This window comes from Spea bombifrons, chromosome 3 (genome assembly GCF_027358695.1).
Source record: "Spea bombifrons isolate aSpeBom1 chromosome 3, aSpeBom1.2.pri, whole genome shotgun sequence".
Lineage (NCBI taxonomy): Eukaryota > Metazoa > Chordata > Amphibia > Anura > Pelobatidae > Spea > Spea bombifrons.
In genome coordinates this window covers 36,674,816-36,685,829 of record NC_071089.1, presented here as the reverse complement: position 1 = coordinate 36,685,829, position 11,014 = coordinate 36,674,816, and positions in this window count along the sequence as shown.

Sequence of the window (11,014 nt, the reverse complement as noted above, 5' to 3'; positions counted from 1 at the left end):
TGCATGGTATTATATTGTATCATTTTGTTTTATCTATTCTGATGTTGGGTTATTAATCCTGAAAATTATTTGATTTGTCCACCCCACCTGGCAAAATAAACAAGGCACGCTCTTCTTAAAGTCAGCACAGGTCAAACAGAACTGTGAGAAGCTGTGGAACGTAAAACTTCATTTTTTTATTATATAAGTCAGCATCATAATGACCAATTTAGCTAAAAATAGATTTCAGATCTTTTAAATTTGATAGAAATTTGTGCAAGGAATTTAAAGATTAATGGATGTACACAGATAAAATAGCATAGTTGTGTTAACCAATTTTAGATAATAACCTATATAGTAATAACCTATATACAAATCTGATATATATATTATTATAATCTATAGCTACAAATTCAGTGCACGCATACTTTTGTATCAGAAAAAAAGATTGCGCAACATTTCTGCACACACCAACTACGAAAATTGCCATACAACCACATTTTATAAACATACAATTTATCATTTTTAAATGGACTTATGACCAGCTGATGATGGAAGTTGTACTCCACAAAAGTGCACCAGAAGAACAAAATGTATCATTTTTATGTAAACGTTGTTTCTATAGTGTATTATGCAATTTAACCCTTTATTGTATGTGTGCCTGCCCTGTAGACATGTGCAAATGTGCCAAAAACGATTCAGACCAACTTTTCGGTTCATTTTCCACATCTTCTTTCACACCTTCTCTCAGGTCAGAACAGATCAGAATAAGGGTTGCTTTTTATGCAGAATTAATAAAACAAGTAGAGAAAAACGTTACCTTTTCAGACTTTTTACCCACTTGAGTTACTTATCTTTGTTAACTTGAACGGCAGACAATGTAGCGTATTTTATGTTTTATTTTAAGTTTTACCCTTACCTTTTCTTGGATTAACCCCTTGACTTAGTTGTATGATAGACTGATTTTCCTGATTACATATTTTTTTGGCTTGTTCACTATACCAATGTTCTAAGGATCATTCTTTTTAACCCCATGTATGGATTGACTTCTTAAATTCTAGCAGTAATATTCATCTCACAATGGAGATTTGTTTTATAACATTTATCAATAAATAGTATTACCACTATTACTTATCTCAAAATGCATTGTTTATTGTCATTCATTCCTGAACACCTGGAAGGAAGGAATAACTTTAAAACCGAAAACAGTAGTTTTTGGTTACAGATTGGGTCTAGATACTCCTTTAACTCCCTTCATCATGTAACAAAAGAGGAGCACATTTGTTTTAGTTGTTTAGATGCATAGCTAGGGGGAAAGGTTTTACTAAAGACTTTTTATAAAACCTTGTGACCTGTTTTAAGTTACTAAGTAAGACACTGAGAAGAATAACAAAGTATTTTATTTCTGCAACTTAATTCACATTATTTTAAAAATATTTCTTGCTATTTATATCTATATCGTTGGGACTTGTGGGTCTATAGAACACTGTGGTACATGCATACTAACCAAACGTTCTGTGCGCCTCGAAAAAATACATCAGGAGAAAACATTCTGTTTGAGAGATTTAGATCCCAAAACAGGGACACATGGAAAGTATCATGAAGATAATGGTAGTTCTGTAAAGGTACTTAGGCCATAGCTTACAGGCAGTTAGGACCTAATTTTTTAGTCTCATAGTTCTTTATTCCTTTTGAATAAATAAATTTTAGATAAATGAATATTAATAAATAAAGCAGATTTTCAATAGCAGGTCTGATAATTTGATATATGTATCAGCCTTTCCAAAATATGCAGCTTTTATATTATTAATAATTCTTATATAATTGATGAATTACATACTTTATGAATGCTACCATAACTCTTCTTTCTAGGCTACACTTCCTCTAAACTAAATTGTGTGCCATATTTTTGAACACTCTTTAGGTATCTAGGAAGCAGTGTCACCTGTAAATGGTACCTGCTACAGTTTTACATAGCTATGGCTTTTCATACCTTCCAACATGGCTAAAGAGTGGCATTTTTCTTATAAGTGATGTGGTTAGAGATGTGCCTACAAGGCAGGGCTTTATCAATAATTTTTCTATGTAAAAAGTCTTGGTAAACTTAGCTGTTTTCATTAAAAAGCTTTTAAACTTAAACTTGGATTAGCCAACACAACGTGCCATTGGAACACTTTGGAGTCATGGTTGCTGATAAAGGGCATTTGGACGCCTATGAAGATATTCCATTACAAATCAGCCGTTTCCAGCTAGAATAGTCATTTACAACAGTAAACATGTCTACACAGTATATCTTATATTTCAATGGAACAAATTTGCTTTTCTTTCATTAACAAGGAAGTGAAACCAAACTAAAAGATAGTGTATGTGTGACCTGCCAGTGATATTTGTAATGTCATTTGAAATATCTATCTACACCAGTATGGTATTTAGATAAAGAATAAACCCTGTGGTTTTCAATAGACTATCTAACATGGTCTTTGTAAAGCATAAAAAATGACACAGAACATGAATCATGGATGGAGAAACCCTTGGAGACAGGACCAAGGATGGTCAATTGTTCATCTACACCATAACAAAAAGTAACCTAAAATCAAAGCTTTGCCATCTGATCTTCTTTTTATATAATGTTGTGCAGATTAGCTACTAAATAAAAGCAACCTCACTCTTTCTGAAAATTCTACACGATTACAAGACACAATAGAAATACCTAAAGCTGTATCTTACAGATTTGTGGGTCTTCTTACTTGATGTTAACATCTGCAAACCTACAAAGCAGTAGAAGCATGCACCATTACTTATGTTCCAGATGTTCTAAAGAAACACCCATGAAAATACAAGAATTTATTTTAAGTGGATGTAAATGTTTATAAAACTGTTTGTGGAGACAAGCAAGCATATAATGTATGTATGGTAAGCTACAGAATATGTTGAAAGACTTCTGGCTCATGGGTTAGATAAGGACACCTTCAAAGTGTTATAGTTGTGCAGTGTTTTTTATAGGGGACTGGTAAGTATGAGACCAGTTTAAAGTAAATGTTTTATAAACTGCAAGACTAGACACCAAAAGTATTTATATGCAAATGAATTATGTTTAAATAACAATAAAAATCAGTATAACATTACATTACACCTGTTTTGACATGATGTTTTTTCTATTTGTTCTCTTTAAGTCAACTCGTAAGCTCCATTTATTTACAAAGTGTTGGTGGGTATCTTTCTAATTGTATTCTAATTTTTGTAAGGCAGAATGTATTTTACATAGTCACATCTTTGTAGTCAACAGTTCCAATTTAATTGGACAATTTCACCAGATGTAGCCAACAGTCCCAATTTAACTGTCAGCTTCACCATCAGACCTGCTGTCCCAACTTTTATGCTATGCATATCACCGCAACTAAACACAAGAATAACAGCAAATGTCTATAGTCACTGAGCACCTTGGTGTAATATACACTGAAAATGAAAACACATGCAACCAACATTTTTAGAGCTGTACCAATGACAAAAAGATCATATACTAGGGTTTCAATTTTAAGTATTTTATATACTATGGTCAAGCTACGTCTGGTGGTTATTTGTGTGGGTGCTCCCCACAAAACATCTATAGTATATACATATCTAAATACTACAGCATGCAAACTGTATATAACACCTACACATGGTACGATTTCAAGCCATGTCAGCAGTAGACATCATTATGAATCGTGACAGGCATATTGAATAAATGCCCCATGTGCACAATTTACTCCCTATTTCATTGTCATGGACATTTTGCCTAACCATTGAGAGAATCAGCTTGGGCATAGTGGCCGCTTGGTCAATAAGTACTCTTGGCCATGACTGTACACATTTTTGGGCTAGGGTTATGGTCTATAGATTAATATTTCAATATGAGTAAATGTTTAAAATTATATACAGTCCATTGTCCTGATTTCCGATGTGGGAGGATGATAGACATGTGTCACATTTAAGCTCTAGTGTTTATGTAAGGATGAGATTGTCTTGCACTTTCAATTATTCATATTTTATACCTTACAGATAAACTAAAAAAATGTTTGATTTTGGAGATAATATCCTCTTTTCAATATTCTACCTGTCTAGGTATTTACTAGAAAGTGAGGTGCTCCACATTGCTCTTTTTTGCCCTTTGTAATTTCTGAGAAGTTGATATGTGACCTCATGCACATTCCGTCCAGTAGATTACTTGCAGTTATTTAAAGTGATAAATAAACTGAATTAAGTTCAATCAAAGCACATAGTGAAGTGCGAGAAAATAACATTCAACATCTGCAGCCTGGAATTTCTGTTGGCCAAACACATTATTAAAATATTTCTTCTTTTGAATCGTCCATTGCCAAGCACAGTCATTTTTTAATGACCATCCCAAGTTGTTCTTCTTAATCCTAGTGTTTATAGTTTAATAGGCTGAAAATGTGAGGAAATAAGTTTTGTTGAACAAATCAGGTATCGTTCTGTGAACATAATGGTAGAAAAGTTAGATGAAGACAAATATATTTGCCATGACCCAATGAAGTACGTTTGAATATATAAAGTTCATAAGTTCTCCTGTATGATATCAAGAACCAATATGCCTATGAATAACCATTTATGTTTGAGTGAATGTATAAAACTCACAAGAGATATAGTTTAAACATTGTGGGGGGGTTTTCTGCCTTCTTGTCATATTTCCTATGATAGCTTAATAATTATAATTTTTTTCAGATATGTTCCTGACCACAAAATAGCGAACAATACAGTTCTGGGAGTGCAAATTAAGTGTGGAGTATAAGCAATGCCTGGGTCCCAATATTCCCACAGGGGGCCCACACCTGGGATACTCCAGCAAGACAAAGGGAAAACAAATGCCTTCACCCACCCAACTTAAATGAACATACGAGCCATTGTGGGTAAGGGCTTTGGCCACAGCTTTATTAATTCCTCGTGCCATGTTAACCACATAACATTAACCTATTAAACAACCTGCCAGCTGCTAGGTATTAAGCCTAGCAGGCGGTTCAAACCTGGTAAAGCCAAGACCCCGGCTAGCGGGTGTTATCAGCTGCTCGTTGGACCTGCCTTCCCAAGCTCTTTTGGGCCAGGCCTCCAATTTACCAACCATTCAACTATTGCCAAAGAGGGGACCTTCTCCTGCTGTGACTATAAAAAAAGAGAAAAGCAGAATGGCGGCCACCAACAAATATGACTCACACAGTGGTGGGAGGGTGGTTAGCGCCTGTCATTAAGATCCCCTTTCCTCACCTTATAAGCCATTTGCCTGTAACATTGTTCCACCCACCCATCCAATAGGGGACCTGCTGGCATGGCACACAGAAAGCCTCATCATACTTAATACCAACCATGGATGCCATATTTTTCTACTTTCTGACCTAATATTTCAACTTTCATTAAATTCCTTTACATATATTGTTTTTAGCTTCAAATTTAGTTTAGTTTAAACCAGGACACAAAACCTCATTTGAACCATCAATACGTTTTTTTTTTACTACTGCTCTAGGATTCATATTTTTATCATTGGGTTACAAAGCCTTTGTTCAGGATTGTATTAAAGATCCCTTTTGGTTAAGATGAACTTAATATTGGAACATAATTCTGTACAGGTAAGCAAGAATCTGTGACATGCGCCAGTTTTAATTTTAAATACAATTGGCATCATACATGTTTGTAAAAAGACAACTCAAAATAATCATCTTCAGAAAGACCGCTTTGTCTTCATTTAATATTACATAGTAAAGGCATTAGAAAGCTCAGTACATGAAATTATAGTTTCATTTACTCTAATAAAATCCAGTCTCCAACACATTCAAAACCTTCAGTAGTGGTCCAAAAACATATTGTATTTTCCGCATTTCTTGGACTGAGGTATTTGATGGAACAATAACAAAGACAGAAAAAAAGGAAGGTTCTGTTCTTTTCCAGTGGCCAAGTGTGTCTCATCACTGCATCATTTTTCAGAGTATTTCAAGTTATGTTTGTTTTGTGCAAAGCGGGGTATGAGCAAAGTGCATGTGAGCATGAAATTGGTGCAAGAAACTGGTAAAGGAATAAAGAAGGCCTTTTATAATATGCAGCGGGTTGAAATGCCTCAAACTTAGTGGAATTTGGACTATAAATTATATCGCCCTCATATTGCGATTTTATTTGGGCTGGTAAAAAAGGGAAATATTTTATTTCTAGTTCTCACAAATAACTCAAAACTATGGTATGTGTCAAAAATATTAGAGTTTATATATTTATTAGGGTTTATTCACTAAAGTGGACATTTAATTGACCTGTTCTATTGTCCATTATAACCTGACCTGGCGAGTTTCTTTATTGATAAGGGACAATGTGATTATATGACTGATTTACTTATGTGGTGCCAATTTAGCCATTTCTGCGTTTTTGCTAAATTTGATGCTTTATGACCTAAATAAAGCCTGTAAATATCACACCCACAAACTCATGATTTAGCTAATAAACCGCATACTCCTAAATTAAACAAACGCTTCATTATCATATTGTTTAGTTTTTCACAAAAAGTGCAGATGCATAAAATAACTTAGTAGTAAAAAAAAAAAAGAAAAAAACACATGTGATAGAAATGTAAGCCTGAAACTATACTTAAATTGTGGAATGCCTGGATTCGAGCTAATATTGCTGCCACAAACTGTCCAATCACAAACATTATTCTACTTCTGGTGTTATCCTTTGTATTGATGGAACAGAAGTATCAAGGTAAAATAAAGAACCAGGTCAGATCAAGTTAACATAAAGGATCTGTCCATTTTAAAAAAGTGTACATTAATTTGTTGAATCAGACATTTGTTAGGTAGTGTGGCTACGGTAATTTACTGCTTTACATGTTTTCAAGGAAAACCAAAATGTCTAGAAAGCTTTAAGAATTCAATTTTTGCACTACTAAGCAGTTACATCTTGGTGTGCCAGTCAGGGGCGAAAATTGCCCCAGGGCTCCCCAACTTCAACAGCTAGTCTGTGTCATAATTGCCCCAACACAACTGGTCTGTGCCTTCTTTGACCCTTGCCCCCCCTTCCGACATGCAAACACACAAGTACACATCCATGCCCACACAAACACACAAGTACACATCCATGCTCACACATATATACAAACACACATCCATGCTCACACACACATACAAGCACACTTGAATGATCACACACACACAAGTACACATGCATGCTCACACATACACACACACACACATATATATATATATATATATATGTCCCACCCCTGCTTACCTCTCACCCAGAGCCGGCCCAAGATAAAATGCCGCCTGGAGCGAAGTTTAAAATGCCGCCCCCCCATTATCTACCCTTCCTCTCCCTCCCTCCCTATTATCTACCCCCCTGTACTTACCTTTCAGCAGTCCTGCAGCGAGTCTCCCTGCTCAGTCTCGGTGCCGGCTTGTAATGCTGAGCGCCGGAAATGACGTCATCTTCCGGCGCTCAGCATCACAAGCCGGCACCGAAACCGAGCTAGAGGGCTCGCAGAGGAGAGAGAGAGGGGCGCCAAGCGGGTACTGACAACTTGGTAAGTGAAAACCACTCGGCGCCCCTCTCTCTCTTCCGCTTTAAAAAAAAAAAAAAAAGGGCTTGGGGCGGCAAAGTGGAGCAGTTGCCCCACTCTGCTCCATTGTCGGGCCGGCCCTGTCTCTTGGGGTCATTTACCAAGCTTAAGAGTTCTTGAGGCCTCATTGTGGCTCTTGACCACTGTATCTGGTGGTCCAATGAAGGAATATCTTGCTCCCCCTACATCTTTCTATGTGATAATGAATTAAGACAAAAATAGAGTGAGCGAGGGAGAGGTCCCTTCAGTAACGCAAATACTAATAATATGCCTAGGAAGTGCTAATGTCATTTTTCTGCCAACTTAGATTTACATACTGAATCATTTTCTGATCAGTGACTTTCCAGACACATCTTCAACAAACATTTGTTTGCTTGGCAACTCACATCTGTTTGCACTAGCAAACGTAACTTAATTGTATAGGCTTTATATGGTCATACATCTGGTTTTCAAACACTCCCCCGGTGGCATTATCATCATCTAATGACGCTAGTGTAATGACCATAGTCTAAAGATACTGAGATATAATAGATAGTAAGGAGTTAGAAGAAGCCTTTGGCACAAACTGCATTAATGTAAGTAAGCTTTTATAGGTCTCAGCAACAAGGTACCATTGACCATTAATAACAAAGTGATCTTTGCAGGTGCTGTGTGTTTATTCATTGCTATAAAACAATGCAAAAACACCTTCAGCTTTCTATTTGAATCTTCATGGATCTCCTTTGTTAGGTGTGGCTGTTGTCCCACTAGATAGTGACCAATGGGGCTGATGCAGTTTAATGTTGATAAATATTTAATAATGCTCTTGAGATATATTGGAGGCAATGTTCTATCAGCGAAAACAGGAGAGATGGATTTGAAATTAATTATTTGAGAGTACTTAAAAGTAAGCAGGGAATGCAATAAGGAACTGGGAAAAAACAAGCATGGTGGTGGATTGTATAGTTAATGGCATTCGTAACAGAAAGAGAGTGGTAGTTATGGAGCTTTACAGATATCTGTTCAGATCTCACCTAGAAGTATTACGTATCAATTTATATTTAAGTATTTAAAGTTTTTAATTCTATATGTAAGACTTACAGGAGGCGCACATCCAAGATTTTTACTGATGCTCCAAATGCGCTCTGAGGATCTAAAATCCTTGCGGTGTTCCAGCTGGCCATAGAGTTGCCATTGCCATCACAGACAGAAGGTCAGCCAAGATCTCCAGCATTGTACAGGGCTTCGGGACCTACTACTAGTGATGTCCGGATCATGAACGAATCGTTCATTTGATCCGGTTCTTTTTAGTGATCCGGATGAATCGGTTCACTAGACTGAACGATTCATTTGTAGCGGTTCAGTCTGTGCACAATGTGTGTCTGTTACAATCATGCAGCTGTAACCTGATCCTAGAGCTGTGAGTCATCTGCAGAGCACTCAGACACAGACTCTGGGGTCAGGTTACAGCTCATTAATTAACACAGGAACGATGACTCATAGAGTCAGAGAGTCGTTCGAAGAGTCGAATGATCCGAAGAGTCGAATGATCCGAATCTTACAGGGATCCGGATCTTACAAGGATCCGAATCTTACAGAGATTCGAATCATTCAGAGAATATTACTGATACCATACTTTTATAAATAAATACATTAATAATGTTCACACTGCCCCCAGGATTTAGATTCCCCTGAGTTTGCCCCCCTTTACCTATAACCGCACCTACAGTTAACTTTATTAAATTAATTAAATTAACCCTCAGTCATCAGCATAAAATTAACCCTTATACCCCATCAACCATAACTGCCCCTGAAATTAACCGTAAAGACCCCATTAACCATAACGGCCCCTGAAATTAACCCTAAATACTCCATTAACCATAACTGCCCCTAAATTAATTGCATGTACTCCAGATAAATTACCTAATAAATTGGTATGGTTGATGGGGTCTTTAGTGTTAATTTAGGGGCAGTTATGCTTAATGGGGTGTTTAGGGATAATTTAGGGGCAGTTATGCGTAATGGGGTCTTTAGTGTTAATTTAGGGGCAGTTATGCTTAATGAGGTGTTTAGGGTTAATTTGGGGGCAGTTATGCTTAATGGGGTCTTCAGTGTTAATTTAGGGGCATTTATGCTTAATGGGGTCTTTAGTGTTAATTTAGGGGCATTTATGCTTAATGAGGTGTTTAGGGTTAATTTGGGGGCAGTTATGCTTAATGGGGTGTTTAGGGTTAATTTGGGGGCAGTTATGCTTAATGGGGTGTTTAGGGTTAATTTGGGGGCAGTTATGCTTAATGGGGTGTTTAGGGTTAATTTTAGGGGCAGTCATGGTTGATGGGGTGTTAAGGGTTAATTTTAGGGGCAGTCATGGTTGATGGGGTGTTTAGGGTTAATTTAATGGTGAGGGTTAATTTAATTAATTTAATAAAGTTAGCTTAAGGTGCAGTTGCAGGTAAAGGGGAATGTAAATCCTGGGGGCAGTGATTATTAATGTATTATTTATAACAGTATGGTGATATTCTCTGAATGATTAGAATGCCAATGAAGGCAGAGAGTCGTTCAAAGATCCGGATCTTACAGTGATCCGGATCTTACAGTGATCCGGATCACTGTAAGATTCGGATCCCTGTAAGATCCGAATCTTTGAACGACTCTCTGCCTTCATTGACATCACTGGAGGCAGGGGGGAGGATTCATAATGAAAGGGGCGGGGCCAATCGTTAGTGTGCCTGCACGGAGTTACTGGAAAACAGTAACTCCGTGCAGGCACACTGAGTGATCCGAAGATTCGGATCATGAATCGGATCATTTCAGTGAACGAATCGGAATGATCCGATTCACTTTAATGATCCGAACTTCCCATGACTACCTACTACTCCTCCCCTCACTTCTCCTTCCTCTTCCTCTCTCCTCTTGTCCTTCCTGTCTCTCCTAAGCCTCGGGAAGAATGATCATAGCCACTGGTAATGATATGAGAATGAAGCTAATTCATATTCATTGTCAATATTTGCTGGCATATTGTTTCTGTTTTTAGTTTGGTTATTGTTTTTGGTGCAGTTATAAGGGCACCGACATTGAGGACGCGGGAAAGTTTAAAAAAGGTAGGAGGGAAATCAAACACAACGCACAATGGCTTGGTCAAACAGGTGCATCATGTTTTTATATCTTGTATGCTGGGACCGCCTTGAGATGCTACTATGGGAAAAAAAGACTGGGGGGTTGACTCCAGGGACTGGGATTGGATAGATGCCTTACCATAATGCTACAGTGTCACCTGTAGTGCACACATCCCATATAAAACATACCCTTTGAATTATGTTTTGGAATGTGGAGGGTTTAAACTCTGCAGTTAAACAAAAAAAGGTGCTAAAAAAATTACGCCAAGACATTGTGTTTCTCCAGGAGATGCACTGGACAGATCCAAATGCTAATTTCTTAAAAGCTCACTGGGTAAAATAATGC